General features: G+C 36.9%; 1 protein-coding gene across 3 annotated transcripts in view; it reads left to right on the forward strand.

Moving 5' to 3' along the window:
• The window catches only part of tbl1xr1a (TBL1X/Y related 1a), a 204,861-nt gene that overhangs the window by 87,290 nt on the left and 97,694 nt on the right, over positions 1-19,877 (forward strand). The gene's annotated exons all lie outside the window — the stretch shown is intronic.

Below are 19,877 nucleotides of genomic sequence, written 5' to 3' on the forward strand. Positions count from 1 at the left end.
TATTAATACCTACTTTATTAATTTGGAACTGACCAAAGAATTTACTTTGTGTTTTCCTGTAAAATTTGAATGTTTTAAGATTTAGAATTAAGATTTTATTTATTTGGATTTGACAAACAATTTTAGCGTGTTGTCTTGTAAAACTTTAAAGATTTTGACTGGTCAGAATTGAGACTTTTTTATTTTGTTTTACCTATTTTATTTATTTGGAATTGACCAAAGGATTTAGCTGTGCATTTTGTTTGTGTTCTCTTGTAACACTTGAAGCTTTTTCATAATTAAGGTTTTAGTTTATTATTTATACTTATTTTATTTATTTGTAATAACAGTTGTATATTGTTCTGCAATACATTTGTCATGTTTCACTTTTGATAGAAAGTAAATAATATTTAAACCAAAATTAACCTTGTGATATATTCATATCTCACTTAGGAGTAAAAAGGAAGCTTTAAGCTTGACAGAAATAGTGATTTGATTTACTGTATATCATGAGATATATATCGATATTGACTAATATGATAAAATTATTGTGATAACATTTTTTTTCCATATCGCCCAGCCCTAATGTGTGGTCATTGCACAGCCATTTATTTTCAAAGTATTATTATATAAGTGTTGTATAAAAACCTACATTTCCTTTAAAATATCTGCAAGTAGTTCATTTTCAAAACAATACATTTCTGAAAATGTACACAAACCTGTTTATTTGGTGAAAAGTTCCATTTCATGCACTTTATATGTTTAATTTCAAATAAAATTTTTTTGTAACAATCTAACTAATCAATTAATCATCAAAATAATTGACAGGTTAATCGATTATCAAAATAATTGTTAGGTGCAACCCTAGTCTAAAAGCTGTTTACACAAACCACTGCAGTCACGCCAGTCCTCTAAAAATGATGTACACACCCCAGAGTGCGGTACAGTGTGACAGATTATTAATTCTCTGTAGAGCAGGAAGCACTGTTTGAAAGTGTCTTCTGTAACCAGCACAGTAGAGCAGTGGAGACAGAATTACATATCATGACAAAAAATTCAACATTTTTGTTCATTTGGCTAAATACTGAATGCACTACTTTTTACTTTTTTTGGCTGGATATTTTTGGTTGTCAAAAATTCAATGCATTCCCACCCCACATCGTTTATATTGTAGAGTAGGCTGAGACCTTAAGAGTGTTTGTTTTTTGCACAGGTGGACATTCTCTGATAACAAATGAGATTCTTTTATAACAGACTTATTTATGTGGTGGCAAGTTTCTTTCACTAACAGGTCAGAATTCATATGTGTATATATATATATATATATATATATATATATATATATATACACATACAGTAACTTAATTTTTTATTTTTATTTTAATTAAGCTTTGTTTCAGATAGGTACTGTACATTACAGATAAAATGAAAGAATACAGCTTGTAATTATGAGAAGCATTTTATTTGTTTACGCCATATGTAGATAGATAGATAGATAGGTATATGTATTATGGATAAATATTTTTGTACATGCTTTATTTGTTAAATTCTGTATTTTAAAGTCATTTAGTATTTTTATGGTCACTGAGCAATAAGCCTACAGAATTTCATTTTGTTAATAAAATATGAACAGTTAATACCTGGGGTCTATAGTTTAATTATACAAATACCAAAGTTAACACTTTAATATAGGGCATAAGGCTTATATCTGGTTATGCAGGAATTTGTGTAAAGAATTTTCAAGGAAGAAAAAAATCTGAATCAGCAGATCCAGTAAAATCCATAATCAGCATTGGCCATAAGATAACCTAATTGGAGCATACCTACACACAATGACTAACACTACCACATTACAGATCCAGTATTCAAGGTTTATATCCAGCACCTGATATTTTGTGTCCAGCACCTGGTTTTCTGTGCTACTCTACTTCTGGGAACTCTCATTTTCCTTCCACATTCTCAAAGCTTTGCACATTTAGTTTGCTTCCAGTCTAAGTGCCGTTGTGTTCATTACTGGACCCTCCAATAGACTACTACTCTTCCCCAGCCCATTTTCCTGCATTGTGTTCCTCTTGTTCCTCTTGTTCCCTGCTCGTCTGAATTGGAGGAAGTGGGCTTGAGAATGACTGTGGTTATTATTAGTTTTCCAGTGTACATAACATGTTTGCTTTGACATTGTTTAGACATTACCATGAAATGTCAAAACTAAAAGACATTTCTAAAAGACCATAATGGAACGTAAAGATGAATTGTATTATTTGGAAACGTGTCCTACAGAGTCCTTATTATTCTGCAGGTTTGTCCTTTTCAGGGTTACAGAGGTAGCAGCCTTGGCAATGGGTATATCTATAGCTTGATTTTCTTGATTTCTGATTCCTTAAGCAGTATTTTTCTTTTTGTGTGTCACAATTCAGGTTTAAAGGTTGCCTGCCCACCATAAACATTTAAATACAATGCCAGTTATGAGTGGCTTTAAATGTTACAACTCAGCCATGAATTGGCAAAGGTCAGTTTGTCAAATGAAAAGAGGCAAATTCACCAAAAAATCCAAGTCATTTTCTTAAATTTTTCTATTGATAAGAACAAAAGAGCTACTTCAGTCTGTTTTAGCCTTCAATTTAAAAAAGGTTTAGTTGCATTTCTTTTAAAATGCAGCTTAAACACAGGGCTTCACACATGTTCCAGTTCTTTGACTCCTCCTGTGCACTTGCACTGCTCCACTGAATAGCTGATTGCTAAATATCAAAGCTGCATGTTCTGGTCAAAAACAAATGTAGCAGAAAGATGACCTCCTAAGCATTCAAGTTTAGTAAAATGTAAACAGTAAAAAAAAATGTAATTCCTAAGTCACAAATAAAGCACAATTATAAAATTGATATCAAATCAACAATCAAAATCTAACCAATAGTAATTCAAAAAATGACATTTATTATTTTTATAACAAGCAAGAGAGATTGCTTTACTGATAAATATGTGCAAAATTTCTCATCTTAAAAATTAGAATTTGTGGGGATTCCTCAGTTTGTTTGGGATACCCACTGACTTTCAAGCCATGTACAGCATATTTTTTAAAGCAAGAAACCAACTTACCTACCATGAAGGTGAACTGAATGAAGTTCCCTTTTTAATGAAATTTTAATTCTTTCCAGATATGTGTTACAGTAGAAGAGTTAAAATACAGCAGTCAGTCACATTACTATAAAAGTTGCAAAGTCAGTCCAATCAAAATACAACCAGCTCAGTAAAGTACAGAAAGATTTAGGATTCATCTTAACACTAAGAACTCCACCCCCTACTCAGTGCAGAGAGCTATTTAGTAACACAGATCTCATTATATTATATTTCCTCATATACAAAATAGTTTTTTTTTTCAGTATGTTTTAAAAATGATGTCTTTAAGGTGGTGGCCATCATTAGTGATACACTCTTGGAGATGATTTCTAAATGCTCGCATTACTCGTTTGGCCATTTCAAGGGGAATAGTGGCAATTTTGTGGCAAATAGTGTGTTTGAAGGCTTGAAGGTTTTGAGGTCAGTGTGTGTTTACCTTCGATTTGAGATAGCCCAACAAGAGGAAATCACACAGAGCAAGATCTAGTGAATGTGAAGGCCACCTGACATCGCCGCACAGGGAGATCAGCTTCCCCAGAAACATCCTCCACATAACTTGCATGGATCTCAGCGGCATATGAGCTGTTGCTCCATCCTGTTGAAACCAGGCATCCACAACATCCATTTTTTCAGTTGGGGCCGCACAAAGTTCTGTAGCATTTCCTTGTAACGTTCTGAAGTGACGGTGACTGTTGCTCCCCTCTCCTCAAAAAAGTAAGGGCCTATAATGCCAAATCTGCAACAGCGCACCAAACTGTAACATGCTCACTGTTAAGGGGTCCCTGATGAAGTTCACTAGGGTTGGTTTCAGCCCAATAACGAAAATCTTTGCTTATTTACGCAACCATTCAAATGGATATGTGCCTTGTCATTGCACATGACGATCGTATCTTGAACGGTTTCCAGCATGTTCGCGCACAACTCTCTGCAGCTGTCCAAGTCTCTCTCATTGAGTTCCTGCACAACCATCATTTTGTATAGATGGAAATTAAGGTCCTCATGCAAAATTTTCCTCAAAGACTCGTTGGAAATTCCTAAGGCAGAAGCATCTTTGCGTGCTAAATGTCTAGGAGACTACAAAATTTATGCCCTTACAGCTTGGTTGTTTTCAGGCATTCGTACAGTCTTGAGGATGGCCTGGAGATTTTCTATTCAATGTTGTACCCGTCTGTCTAAATTTAGCCACCGACTGAAGAATTGTTTTCCAATTTGGGACATCATTGTTATTAGTAATACTGAAGTGTGTTTGGAAGGCACTTTGCATAATGATGGATTCATTGTTTCTGAAGAACGCTTCGACAGGGAAAACATGGTGTGAACCGGACCAAGGCATGTTGCCGAATGAAAACTGCAAGGGATCATGCACCAAAGGACCACCACCCCAACCCACTCTGCTGCCTTTTCCTTGTGCAGTGACCTTGAGAAATGTTGCACTTTATTTTGGCTCACCCTGTATTTTCAAGTGTGGACATTGATAGAGAATCAACGAAGTTGGGCAGATCCTTTTTAACAAAGTTTGTAATTTGCATGTAGAAGAATATCTGTGTTGAGGGAATTCAATATTTACAACAAAGTTGATCAAAGGATGCAGACATGTCAGTATAAAGATTAGTGTAGGCTGAACTACTCAGTGCCTTACATAAATACTTCATAATATTGATTAACGGAGCAGCATAGTTTGCAGAGCATCTCGGATTTAAAGTGTTTTCCTTCATTAGTTAGATATTTTAAGGAGTGAAGCACACACTGATTACTAATAAATGTACAATAATTATTGATGAGTAGAGCAGTATAGAGAAGGCCAGAAGGAGTTGCATTGAGTCTTTGTGGACCTGGAGAAAGCATATGACAGGGTGCTTCGAGAGGAGCTGTGGTATTGTATGAGGAAGTCAGAAGTGGCTGAGAAGTACGTAAGAGTTGTACATATGTACGAGGGAAGTGTGACAGTGGTGAGGTCTGCGGTAGGAGTGACGGATGCATTCAACGTGGAGGTGGGATTACATCGGGGTCAGCTCTGAGCCCTTTCTTATTTGCAATGGTGATGGACAGGTTGACAGATGAGATTAGACTGGAGTCCCCGTGGACTATGATGTTTGCTGATGAAACTGTGATCTGTAGCGATAGTAGGGAGCAGGATGAGGAGACCTTGGAGTGGTGGAGATACAGTATGCTCTAGACAGGAGAGGAATAAAGGTCAGTAGGAACAAGATGGTATACATGTGTGTAAACGAGAGGGAGGTCAGTGGAATGGTGAGGATGCAAGGAGTAGAGTTGGCGAAGGTGGATGAGTTTAAATACTTGAGATCAACAGTACAGAGTAATGGGGATTATGGAAAAGAGGTGAAAAAGAGAGTGCAGGCAGGGTGGAATGGGTGGAGAAGAGTGTCGGGAGTTATTTGTGACAGACAGGTATCGGCAAGAGTGAAAGGGAGGTATACAGGACAGTAGTGAGACCAGCTTTGTTATATGGATTGGAGACTCTGGCACTGACCAGTAGTGCTGGGCGGTATGACCAAAATTCTATATCACGGTATTTTTCAAAATTATACCGGTTTCACGGTATTGGACAGTATTTTTTTCCCATGCATGAGTGGATGTTAGCCACATTTTCCACTACAATTACTGGCTAGGAATAACCTATTCCACTGTCATGAGAATTGTACATTGTACAAAAAACATTTTAATGTGCACACAAGTATTAATACAGGTTTGCGTGGCCCCATAAAGTGATAGTTTTCAAGGGGGTGGCACTAATGAAGAGGAGGAATCACACAGCATGACAGATGCAATCAAAATATAGAACCTTTTTATTGAACAAAGTTTGCAAACAACTTAAACTAAAATATTGACAACATATTTTCAACCATCCAAAGAGGCATTTAGACTTAGTAAAATATCCAGAGGTGCTTGTCAAAAGTTGTATTGCACTGAACATGTCTTAGAAAAGGAATATATAGTAAATATTTTTTGTAAACCAACTATACTTTGTTAATGTTAATAATCTCTGTCCACTGACACGTTAAAGTGACTTTTTAAACATCTTTACCATCATTAAACTGCATAATATTTAAACTAATAAATAATAACAATAAAATAAATAATAGTGCCACTTCCAGTAATAATACTATTACTTCCAAGACTTCAAGCCCAGGTGCATTACACAGTATTCACCAAATTAAAATTAAATAAAATAAAACAAGAGAAACTTGGTGATGACATCTTTACCAACTGAACCATCCAGCATTAAGGCAAATTGCATTAATATGGACCTTGCTTCAAGCTAAGCTATATAAATAAATAATAAAACTGCAACTTGCATTTATAATGCTATTTGTGGTATAGCCCTACGGAAGCGTATTAGGGCCACGGTGAAGAAAAAAATATACGGACACAGTGAAGAAAAAAAAAACTATATGTCGAGAATAAAGTTGACATTTCCACTTTATTCTCATATTTTATTTTGTCATTAAAGTAGAATGTCGTAAACTAAACTTCATCCTAAAATCAATGTTTAATTTACTAGATTTTCTCAAACCCCGTCATAAGTTAATGTAGCACATTAAATGCTTTGTGTTAAGTGTTCCCCGTGCCATGTTGATCACTACGCGCTTCTTAAACTGACTTCCTCTTGCATTAAAAGGAGGTGCAGGCAGTGATCACCGCACAGAATGCTGTCACTTCATGATATTCCTGCTCTCTGAAAATGTAGAATGCTAAGATAAATTTTCATGATGAAATTAATTTAAACAGGTATTAAATATGCCCGGTAGTGCTGCTCCCTCGCAGTATCGGGTCCCCAGGTGTACGTTCATTGTAGAGAACTTTATGGCAAGTGTGATGAGGCTCCAAAAAACTGGGTGTTGTGGTACACGGCTGGGGGTCAGACCCGGCCGGGACGTCTGGAAGGACTGGGTTATGGGTTATTTATCCTCCGGGCCACGAGGGGGCAACCGCCCTGGAGTAGAAGAGGCCCACGGAAGGGGAGCAGGGAGGCTCAAGACCGCTGGGGCCTCTGGTCGCCGCCAGGGGGTGCCCTGAGCCTCATGGAGCCCGGGACTTATACATTTCCGCCACACCCATGGAGGACAATCCTTCCAGGGTCACCCGGAGTGTTTCCGGGTGCTCTCCTGATGCTTCCGCCACACCAGGACGTGACGTCAGGTAGAGAACCTGGAGCTCATCCGGGTGAGGATAAAGGGAGCCGCCTCCCTCCCGTCAGTGAGCTGGAGTCGGGAGCAGGAGCAGGACGAAACTCCTGGAGAGAGAGTGCAGGTGGCCCAGGGACAAGGAGAGAGAAGGCCCAGGAGAAAGGTGACTGAGGCTAGAGGCACTGCGTTGGTGTGCGGGACTGTGACTTGTGTTGTTGTGGAAGACAAAATAAAAGGCATTCTTGATAAAGATGCGGTGTCGGTCTGATGGTGTCCGGGAAATATCACAATGTATGAATGGATATCGCACAGGTTTAACTTAAATATTGTATAAATATTGGGTTCGTGATCTGGTAGTCGGAGACACGAATACAGAATTCAATGGATGTTCTTCTGAGCGGGCTTTCTTTACTGCATGTGTGCTGTCTAAGTCTGACGTACCAAACCCCCAGTTCCTATCTTTCCTTTTTCTTTCTGCACATAACCAATCACCACACGATAAACGTCTTTGTTAAATTTGAAACTAGTTATAAACTTAGACTACGGAGTGTTCAGAACTTTAAAAAAATCTTCGTTATACATGTTTAATTATACCAGCCATTCAGGTTGCACCTATCCCAGCAAGCATTGTGTGCGAGGCAGGAGCAAATCCTGAACAGGGTATCAGCACATCACAGGGTGAATATGAGCAATACATATACTAGCAGGGTCAATATAGCATAAAAAAAACCCACATCCTACATGACTTTGAAAAAAACTGAAGCACACCAAGAAAAGCCACCAGAAAAACATGCAAATTCAAGGCAGGGAACACCCGGGACCTCCTTGCTGTGACACTGCAGTGCACCCTCCACACTACTGTGCCCCCACATGATTAATACATGCTTTAATGCATTTCATCATGAAAATGATATCAAGTATTTATCTTAGCATTCTAAATGTTCAGGGAGCAGGAATATCATGTATTCTGTGTGGTGATCATGTTCAGGGAGCAGGAATGTCATGTATTCTGTGTGGTGATCGCTGCCTGTGCCTCCTTTTAGTGCAAGAGGAAGTCAGTTTAAGAAGCATATAGCAATTAACATGGTTCGGGGAACACTTAACACAAAGTATTTAATGTGCTACATAACTTATGACGGGATTTGAGAAAATCTAGTAAATTAAATATTCATTTTAAGATGAAGTTTAGTTTACGATGTTCTACTTTAATGATAAATTACGAGAATAAAATCAAAATGTCGACTTTATTCTTATCATAAGCGTCGAGATTAAAGTGGAAATGTCGAGAATAAGTTCAACATGTCGTCACTCTATTATTACACAGTTCCCTGGTACATTACACAGTATTGAAAAAAAAAAATCAAGTACAACTTGGCTTGCAGTATTATCCAGTAGTATAGAAACAGTATTTACACATTTGAACATACAGTGGAACCTCGGTTCACGACTATAATTCGTTCCAAAACTCTGGTCGTAACCCCATTTGGTTGTGAACCAAAGTAATTTCCCCCCATAGGATTGTATGTAAATACAATTAATCCATTCCAGACCGTATGAACTGTATGTAAATATATTTTTTTTAAAGATTTATAGCACAAATATAGTTAATTGTACCATAGAATGTACAGCGTAATAGTAAACTAAATGTAAAAACATTGAATAACACTGAGAAAACTAACACTGCAAGAGTTTGCGATATAGCACTACGAACCGCTTGCTAAAAACACTTTTTTTAATGAGTTTTAAGCACAGGGGAAAAAATGAACATTTGAAAAATCTGTAATTTAATAAACCACCAAGAAAAGTAACATTGCAACAATGCACACTACGAACCGATCGCTGTAAACAGAAGTGAAGTGGAGGTTAAAATCCAATAGAAAAAAGTCTACATTAAATACAGCGAGGTTAAAACAATGCTGGAAACTGTCTCTTTAAAAACAAGCCCTTATGCGGCCAGCCCCCTCTCTCTCTCTCTCTCGCTGCACAGGGAGAGACTGAACACGTGCAGAAATCATCGGCGTGCACAAACCGAAAGGGAAACTGGCTTGTTCGTATACCGAGTGTGTGGTCGTGAACAGATGCAAAAGTTTGGCGAACTTTTTGGTCGTAAACCGATTTGTACGTGTTCTGAGACGTTCGTGAACCGAGGTTCCACTGTAATGGTCCACATCCGACCTTTTAAAACCAAAGTATCTCCAGACAACAGACACGGCTCCTTTTTTCGGCAAAAGTTGTTGTGTGTCATCGTGTTCAAGTTTATCAGCTTCAGTTTCAGAATGTTCTCTGTCCATTTTCACCATTCAGTACCTACACTGATGCATGTACTTCGTGTAACAGAGCAAGATGTACAGGACAGAAAGATATGGAACAGCATGATTCGCTGTGGCGACCCCTAATGGGAGCAGTTGAAAGAAGAAGATGATGATTGAGGAGTAGAGCACAGAGCAAGGCATATAGGAGGACTTTGTGATATATGTCATTTCCTGAAATTGTTAAATATGCACATTCCCAGTGCCTTCTAATTCCTTCCATTGCCTTGATATATTCATAACCCAGCAGTAAAGTGTTAAATCAGGTAGTGCCTTGTCACACTCTTCTTTCACACTCTTTCGTTCATATTAGGCAGTGACATTTAATGTATATTTAATGTCGAAATGCACTTTTACATTTTTTGTTGAAGTTTGAGATTAAATCTCCCATCCAAGTCAAGGAAAAAAAATTGAGTCCAGTGTTACTGTGAAACATGGCACTGAGTTAGTTATCTGCTTCAGAGCCTCTTCCATTTTGATGAAATGGATGGATTTTCGGTGATTTTTCACTTCAGTGTGTGGAGATGTTAGTGCTATGGCTTTGTGCAACTCTTACAAGTTTTAAAATGCAATGCAGTAGGGTATACCGTGCTTTTCTTACTTCTTCATATTTCCATATGTATTTCATTTTTAACTTTCTCGTATATGAAGTATAGGGAAAGTATTGTAATTGTCCAAAGACCGGATGTTGAAATTTTGACAAATCTCAACATTTTAGAACTCCCTGACTTTCTTGTATAAAAAGTATAGGGAAAGTTTTGGAGTCCTCGAAAGTATAGGGAAAGTTTCGGAATCCTCAAAAAATTCCATTTCGAGATTTTGATGAATTTTGACGTTTTAGACCTCCCTGATTCCGAAAATACCATTTTTAGAATTGTGTGCGTGTGTGTGTGTGTGTGTGTGTGTGTATGTAAACACAATAACTTAAGTACACTTTCACTTAGGTCAACCAAATTTTGCATACAAGTATTAGGTACAAAACGTAGATTTCTGTCAACTTTTGGGTGATTTCCGTTAACCGGAAGTGTTCTTTACCTTTTATTCATTCAGTCCGATTTCTTCAAGTTTATTTTTATAATAATATTTCAATATATTATTAATTTGATTTGTTGTTGATAGTTTTTTAATGTACATAATATAAAAATATAATCATTGGCTTGCAGTTTGCTCCTGAAATATCCATCCCCATATCTGAGTATACGAGAAAGTCTAGGATAGACCACTCCCGATTTTTATATGTATAGCTTTGCTTTTTCTGTAAATGCATTTTTTTTTAAACTTTAAAGCTTTATGTTTGATGTCAAACTGGTCAGTTTTATATTAATCCATTATTTCAGAGTTCCTTTAAAAAAACCTTTGTTGTGCTGTTTTCAAGGTTTCTTGCATGAGTGATCAGACTTTTTTTGCTTATGCCCGTGCATTAATGTAGAGTTGGAAGCTTAACTGGAATATCGTTACCTGTATTCATTTACTTTATAACTATGAGGCAGCATTATGTTTGCCAACATGCCATTCAAATATACAACTTGTGTGTTTTCACTTATGGGTTAAGAGTAATGAACATTTTGTTTTAATATGGAGATGTGTATTTTGGCATTAAAAATGCAGCAACTAATTTAATCAGTGGTGTAGACAAACCAAATAGGCACTTCATTTGAATCTTGCCTCGAATTTTGCTTACTACAATGAGTTTTTAGCACTGCCAGTCCTGTATGCGTGATTGTGAATGTGTGCGAAGTTTCCTCTGCAACCCTGAACTGTATACACTGCTTAAAAAATAGACAGCTGTTTAGAAATAATTTATGTAGACATGCTCATTACAATCGGAGAAAGAATATTAAGCCTCCATGATTTGTTAAAAAAAAATCATCTTGCTGGCTTCTCATCTCCACTTACAAATGCGTGACAATACAAGTTGAATGAGAACACCTTATCTGATCTGTAATGCTATTTTGCTCTCAAACCTGCACAAATCTTTTTCTGAACACATTCCATAATGGACTAAAGTGGCAAAAACAAAAGCCCATGTATTTGTATATGTTTGCCTTTATTTTTTTGTCTACTTGCAGTCATGCACAAGTGCTGTACTGACTTCCACTCGGTGTGATTGATACTGTTAAAAAAAAATTTAAAAAAAATCTGAATTTTGGTATCCACTTCATAGCAAAGTTTGGATCTTGTGAGATCCCTAGTCAGTAGTGAAATGCTGTTTTTACATATGTGCACATGAGCATAATTAAAAAAGAAATTCGAACCATTTTTAAGTGCTTTTTTGATGCTGAGGAACAAGGCATTCTCTCATTAAGTGTGTTCACTCACATTTTATTTAATATTACCTCCTTCACAGGGGGGACCCCATTAAATGGCATTTTTAATAAAAAACTAATTTATGTATAGTTAAAAATAATGTATTTTTTATGTTAATAGACCATCTTTTAATTGTGATTCCTTCAAGTGTATGTGAAGATTATATTGCATACGTGCAAGTGCACGTACATGGCGGGGGAGAAGGTTGAATCTTTTTTCACTTTGTTTTCTCCTTTGTGTTCATTGCTAAGCATATGTTTCTATCTGTTATGTTGTTATTATATGTTTGATTGAGTAATTTGCACTCGTAATTCAGGTTTTTAAAAATAAAATTAAAAATCTTTACTATCTAATACAAGACGACACAGTGGCACACAGTAAGGAGACCAGGGTTCGCATTCTGGGTCCTCCCTGCGTGGAGTTTGCATGTTCTCCCCGTGTCTGCGTGGGTTTCCTCCGGGCGCTCCGGTTTCCTCCCACAGTCCAAAGACATGCAGGTTAGGTGGATTGGCGATTCTAAATTGGCCCTAGTGTGTGCTTGGTGTGTGGGTGTGTTTGTGTGTGTCCTGCGGTGGGTTGGCACCCTGCCCGGGATTGGTTCCTGCCTTGTGCCCTGTGTTGGCTGGGATTGGCTCCAGCAGACCCCCATGACCCTGTGTTCGGATTCAGCGGGTTGGAAAATGGATGGATGGATGGATGGTGTCAATTTGTAATACTCAGATTTATACAGAAGTTCAACCAGCTCAGTGTTAGATCAGAACAGACTGAAGAATCCTGCAAAATCTCTCTATCCAATGACAAATGAACTCAAGCATTATTTTAATAACTATGTTCACTATCTCAACATGAAAATGTGATCAATTCTGAGCAGAAAAAAAATATTGAAACTGATTACTAAAATGTTTACCGGGGACATGCTGCTTTTTAAAGGCTTTGAAAATGTATAACATAGACTTAAGAGAGCTAACCAATGACAATTTTGAGACCCCAGTTAATAGGATACTGGAAGCTGATGCTGTTAGAAAAAAACTGTAGGACCAACAATTCTGAAATAGGTTTAGCATGATTGATAAGGGATGGATATATACATGGTCACCAAGTGTGGTATATACTAGTACAAGTCTCATTTACCCATTTCTTTTTGACTCAAGTTTTTCAATTCCTTGTTTGGTGACCTTTTTAGAAACGTCTTCTTTCAAACTATTAACAGGCACATTCATGATCATTAAAGTCTCTTTCCTACCAAATATGTCGTGATTCAGCTGCTTCATGATGCCTGGCCTGTATAAGTGAATGTCAGCCTGGTCCTCATGAGCATGAGGTGCTTACATGACTATATTACCTATGGGTGATGACATATTTAATATGATTGCTTTGAATGTGCATATGGAATAGTTTTTCTTGAATCAATGTCAATTAGCACAATACCAGTTTGGTGAGGCTGGGCACATCTGCAATTCTTTGACATCTGTGACTGTTGCCATTAGCACATTAAATACATGATTGCATTTAAAAAAAAATCTTTTCTTTCTCAGAGGAAGTGGCTAAAGCTGATGACTAATGCTACTGAGGAGAACATGTATTTAGCTTACAAATGAAGTCTTCACCACATAACAGATTTTGAAAATTAATTAGGTATACATATTTGTATAACAGTAGAAATACTTCTAATGCTGAGTATGCTTTATGCTAAAATATAAAACTCCACATAGTTTTAAAGAAAGGAAAATGTTTCTCAACTCAGACAAAACCAGCTGTTGTTCAGACCTGGATTAATTGGTGGAGCTCACAGAAGAACCCAAATGCAAGTTTTCTGTTCCACAGCTAGCAGCATAGTTATTGTTTATTACTGAGCAGAGTTTATAAGACCAGGGGGCTTTGCCCCCCTGCTCGCTTCACTCACAAAGACCCCCACACCCCTGACCTGCACAACGCGCCAGCCATTTCTCGTCTCTGCTGCTTGTGTTGTGAAGAGGGGGGCTGAACGCACCCCAAGGAGACGCGGTTGCTCCTCCGAAACCCCTTCTTAAATGGTGATACAATGGGAAACAAATACATTTAAAAAAAAAAATTTTTTACCTCCTCAGCTGCTGGCTTGCTGCTGGTGCCGTGCTGTATGATCTGCATCTCGTGCGGCGCTTTGAACATTTAAAAGCTGGTACAGCAGCTGTCCATTTGTCTCACTGCCTTGTCTCTCTTCTCCCCCAGACATCCTCTGCTCCTGTTGGGGGTCCTGCTCCCGAGGCATGCCCCTATGAAGAGGAAGATTTTCTATTCTTTTAATTGAGAGACGGAACTGTCCCCTCCAACTATACACGGAGCTCAATTCACTCCTGAAAGAGGCTGTTTGTTTGAAGTGTCTGAATAACGTTTCTGTCTCTAAAATTTCCTGTGCATCTGTGCAACTCTGTGACCCAAGTGTGACAATGTATGTGGATTTCACTTTCAACAAACAAGAAATCTTTTAATTCTCGTGGATATGCCTCTTCATTGGGAAGAAACACAACTTTTCCCTGATGGCAACACAAATTAGATGATTTACAAGTCTCCGACTTGAAGTTTAAATCCGAACAATATATTTGATCTCTTTTCGCTGTTCCGTTATTTAAGCGAGTAATAATTTTTGTTTGTTTGCGCTAATGCGATCTTTACTATCATTTTTTGGAGACTTTCGAATTTTTGAATTTCCATTATCTCTAACCTGCTCTGCATGTGTATCACGCCAACATTTTTGAATTCTTTACGATGTTCTACTGTGTCTCGCGGGATGTGATAGAGTCTCTCTGATAAAGTCACATCTCGTCTCTCTGAAAACATCTCATCTTGTCCCAAGATTTTTTTATATAATAGATGTCTTTCATGAGCCACATGAATACTCCACCAATGTGTTATGTGTACAGGGAGGGATAAAATGACACACTAACAATTGTGAGCTACCCAACCTCGTCCTTACTATCCTCATCCTCACATTCAATACCTTCTGTAGATCATTACACACAAATGTCTGATGCATTACATAGGCCCTGTTCATACTTCTCAGTTGAAGGAATACTTCATCTTGATGATTATTTATTTCAGCCAATAAGAGTTTATATGAAAACATTATCACTACATTCCACTCAGGCCATCCCCAACATACATTATAAGTCTACTGCTTCCAGGTATATCACTGGAACAGCTCACCAAGACGATTATTTTGCAGAATTAGATCTGAAAGATAAACGTTTACTTTTTTGCTTGCACCTGTAGCGGTTAGCACAATCATCATGTGTCTTCACTTATATAAAATCAGCTGCAGCCAAGCATAGCATTGTAATGTCATGGGTAAAATAAGTTACAAAATTCTGATTATAGAGGTTGAAGAGATCTCTGCTTTTACCCCATCATGTATATAACATAACAGGAATTCCTGAGACTAACAATGTACAAGTAAATAATAGCAAAGGATTGATGGTAATTATTAATTGGCAAAGCCCATTTGTTCGGTCACTGCTGGGCCCATTGGTTCTACAACTCTGCTTCTTTAAAATGTAACACTTTCCATGCATCCATATGCAGTATTTCATATAAACACCTTTCACCAAAACTTAAGTCACATGTTTCATAAGAACCAAAATCCAGAAAATCTGAGTTAGTTATATGGCACTTGCAGCTAGGGAAAGTAGTTGTAGTAAATCTGTCATAGTTTCATCTTATATATGGCATGCAGGGCTAGGGCTATGCTCCACTGGGGTCTTTGAAACAAGTAGTGAAAGTTAAACTTATACAATTACTTCTACCTGCTTATTCCAGACAACTGTGAATCGTGTGCAAATTACAAATTCAGAATTTAAAAATATGTGTTGCCTTTGCAGTCATCCTTAGATAGTCAGACCATATCCAAAGAGCTTTGTGTTCTTGTGGTCATGGTAGTATATATTATCAAGAAGTTGAAGGTCGAGACCACAGGCAGCCTCCCTGGATGTGGCCACAAGGGGAAAATTTACCTCAGTTTGAACAAATGGACAGTTCAAATAGTAGAGAAAGTACTAAGGAAAGCATTGATACATATTCAGACTGACCTCCAAGATAAAGGTGCAATAGTTTGTAGTTGCACCATCTATTGCTGTCTGAATAAAAGTGGGCTTCATGAAAGAAAACCCAAAAATCCCAACTGAAGTTTGCTAGAATGCTTATTGATAAGCCATAGTTCATCTGGTAAGTCATAACAGCTTTTTTTTACACAGAAAAAATACCACTTCTTGCAGAACTTTCCCTTCCCTCCTGCATTCTAAAAAGTTTACAATTACATCTTTGGACTTTGGGGAAGGCCGCCATTACCGAAAAAAAAAAAAAAAAAATCATCCTGTCACCATTCTGCTCTCTGAAAATTTTCATGTCTTTGAACTTTAAAAGGGCCATTCACCCACCTGCATGATCTTTTAAGATGTTGATAAAAAAACAATAAAACAGAGTAGGGTTATCTGTTTCACTTCAAACACTGATGATAATACTAATAAAATAGCACCGGATTAACCATTAAACAAAATAAACACATAGACACAAAAGGAACAGATCACCACAGAGTTTTTATAAAAGTATAAATGAAGATTTAAATAGGCAACGGTAAGCATTATTTTTACATCTTTCGATCCACGTATGTTGAAATACTATATATCTTCAAAGTCAGAGAGCAATCGAAAAGGAAATGTTCTGTTTCATATTAAATAATAATGTGTCTTCATTAGGACATCTTTCTAAAAATGTCCAGCAACATCTATTTCTGTATAAAGAGGATTTTGAAAATCAGTCATGTAACAAGTGCGGAAGCTTTCTTTACTAGGCTTCATTGAAGGGCTTAGATTGACAATTTTGCTGAGGCAGTATTTAGTCAGTGTAAATCTAAATTTTCTTTGGTTTGTCTTTATATAAGATTTCTTCTTGTTCATAAGGATGTTTTGAAATACAATATTAAAGGCTAGTTAGATTTACTTGTTTTTGTTCAGTGGTGGAGAACCAAAGGAATTGGGAAGAATTGCTTTTATTGTTGTTTTATTTTTTAATATATAGTCTGTACTGTACACCTTTTCAAAGGTGCTGTGTCATTTTAATGGTATGGAATATGTTTATTTCTAAGTTAATGTTTTTATTATTATGCACAATAAAGTCTTTTGAATATAAATTACTTTCATCCGACTCAAACAATTCTTCCAAAAAAACAACTTCAAACTTATTTTTTTAAGAAAGTATTTAATTTACTATGACATTCTGACCATTCTTTCAGTCTACCTCTCTGTCAGGATGCTCAGAATGATTTCCTTTTGCACGACCAATTATATTTTTGTTCAAGGTTTACTTGTACTATTTGTACTTTATTGTGGTTTATATTCTAATTCAAAACTTTGTGTTTCCTCTTTATATCTTTATTTAGTGTTTTATGCTGATATAATTTTTTATCCAAAGTTGTGTATTTAAACATTTTTCTGCTTTCCCTAATTTTCATTGTGAAATTCTGTGAAGTGCTTTGATCATGGGAAAGATGGAATATAAATTATTTTTTAGTTGATTAAAAGGCAATTTAGTTGATGTCTTATGAAAAGAAATGTCACAGTAGAACTAACCACTACTAAGTTATAAAATTGGACCAACAGAAGTGCTTAAACTTGATTCAGTCCAAAAATTACATGCACATAGATTATATTGTGATATATAATGATACATTTTAATTATACCGTGATATACATTTTTGACCATCCCTATGCCCCAATAATTTTCTCCATGCAATTTGCGTTTTTATCTTTTAAAACATTTTAAGCGATAAATCAAAAGCATAGACTACTCTATGAAATATGGAATAAAATATGATGAATGCCAGTTATATTTGTAACTCCATCATATTTCACAGAAAATTGTAGTTCTTTTTTAAATAATGGAAGGGAACCAACAGTTTTGGCCACGTTCAGCCCTGAACTTAATAGTAGTGATGCTCTGATGGGTTTGCTGTTGATTTAAATTAGCCAGTTTTCACTCCAGTTGGCTCAGTCGGTGATCTCAGAACAATTTTTTCAGTTTCTGCTTATCTAAGGTTTGTATCAAATTAGATATAATGCACCTTTACTCAATGTATTGCAAAACTGAGGAAGTGTAGTTTAGTAGCTGGAACTTTCTGTAAACTGAGAGCAAGCATGCAGAGTTTAGAAGAGATAGAAGACCAGAATATTGTCTTTTGCATTAAAAAGAGTGGAGTAATAAACTAGTGAAACGAAATTGGAGGAGTTACCCAACGCATGGATAGGAACATAGATGTATGAGTTGTCCAGCTGAACTTAGCGTAGAATAAAAGAGTCATATCTTAGGTAGATAATTAAATGGAAGCTTAATTAGTTCAGAATTTTTCATTTTGTCCTTTTTGAGGATGAGTGAACTTGTGTTTAGTACAGCAGCTCATATTTTTATTAAGAAAAAGAATAAAAAAGGATTTGTCATTATTGCTTAGTATAAACAACAGGCTTGTATGCTTAAGAGACAAATTAAGTCTATTTTACTTGTAAACATATTACGCATGATAGCCTTGTATCTTCTTGATAAGTAGTTTATGAACATTTATTAGAATATTAGAATTGTGGCTAATTGTGACAGGCTTTTAGTTTCTTTTAAGATATACTAAGGGGCTTTGCCCCTGCTCGCTTTGCTTGCCAACCCCCGTGCCTACGGTTGTACAATTTTAACAGATTTTTATTCTCATGGGAATTGTTACATATGGATAATAGAACTATTTTACATTACTGCGTGTAATTAACCATATTTAAAAGAGTAAAACGTAATAATTTGGAAGTAAATTATGTTTCATGTTGCATTAGAGTTATTCATAGCGTAATACGATTTTGTTCTGTTTGGCTTTGAAATTAACACGCAAATACTTTTTAAATTTACACTTTTACTGTAAAACTTCAGTAAAAACTATTTTTTGAATTCAATTTTTTGTCAATATCACATTGAATTTTTTTTCTGTGTTTGGACTTTCATCGTGACAACGCAATGTATAACTGCCCGTGATTGAATTTCGTTTCTTTCCCTCTATTACAGTAATCCCTCCTCGATCGCGGGGGTTGCGTTCCAGAACCCCCCGCGAAAGGTGAAAATCCACGAAGTAGAAACCATATGTTTATATGGTTATTTTTATATTGTCATGCTTGGATCACAGATTTGCACAGAAACACAGGAGGTTGTAGAGAGACAGGAACTTTATTCAAACACTGCAAACAAAAATTTGTCTCTTTTTTTCAAAAGTTTAAACTGTTCTCCATGACAGGACAGAGATGACAGTTCCGTCTCACAATTAAAAGAATGCAAACATATCTTCCTTTTCAAAGGAGTGCGTGTCAGGAGCAGAGAATGTCAGAGAGAGAGAGAGAGAGAGAGAGAGAGAGAAAAGAAAACAATCAAAAATCAATAGGGCTGTTTGGCTTTTAAGTATGCGAAGCACCGCCAGACAAAGCAGCTGCAAGGAAGGGAGCAATGTGAAGGTAGTCTTTCAGCATTTTTTAGAGGAGCGTCCGTATTCTCTAGGCCAGTGTGCGAACAGCCCCTCTGCTCACACCCCCTCCGTCAGGAGCAGAGAATGTCAGAGAGAGTAAGAGAGACAGAGAAAAACAAACAATCAAAAATCAATATGTGCCGTTCGAGCTTTTAAGTATGTGAAGCACCGTGTGGGAATCATGTCGCTTGACAAAGCAGCTGCACGGAAGGGAGCAATGTGAAGATAATCTTTCAGCATTTTTAGACGAGCGGCCGTATCCTCTAGGGGTGCGAACAGCCCCCGTGCTCACAGTATATTTGAGGAGTTTTATTTAATACGTAATACGCGCTCTGGTTGGGTAGCTTCTCCGCCATCTGCCAATAGCGTCCCTTGTATGAAATCAACTGGGCAAACCAACTGAGGAAGCATGTACCAGAAATTAAAAGACCCACTGTCCGCAGTAATCCGCGAACCAGCAAAAAATCCGCGATATATATTTAAATATGCTTACATATAAAATCCGCG

Source organism: Erpetoichthys calabaricus, chromosome 2 (genome assembly GCF_900747795.2).
Source record: "Erpetoichthys calabaricus chromosome 2, fErpCal1.3, whole genome shotgun sequence".
NCBI lineage: Eukaryota > Metazoa > Chordata > Cladistia > Polypteriformes > Polypteridae > Erpetoichthys > Erpetoichthys calabaricus.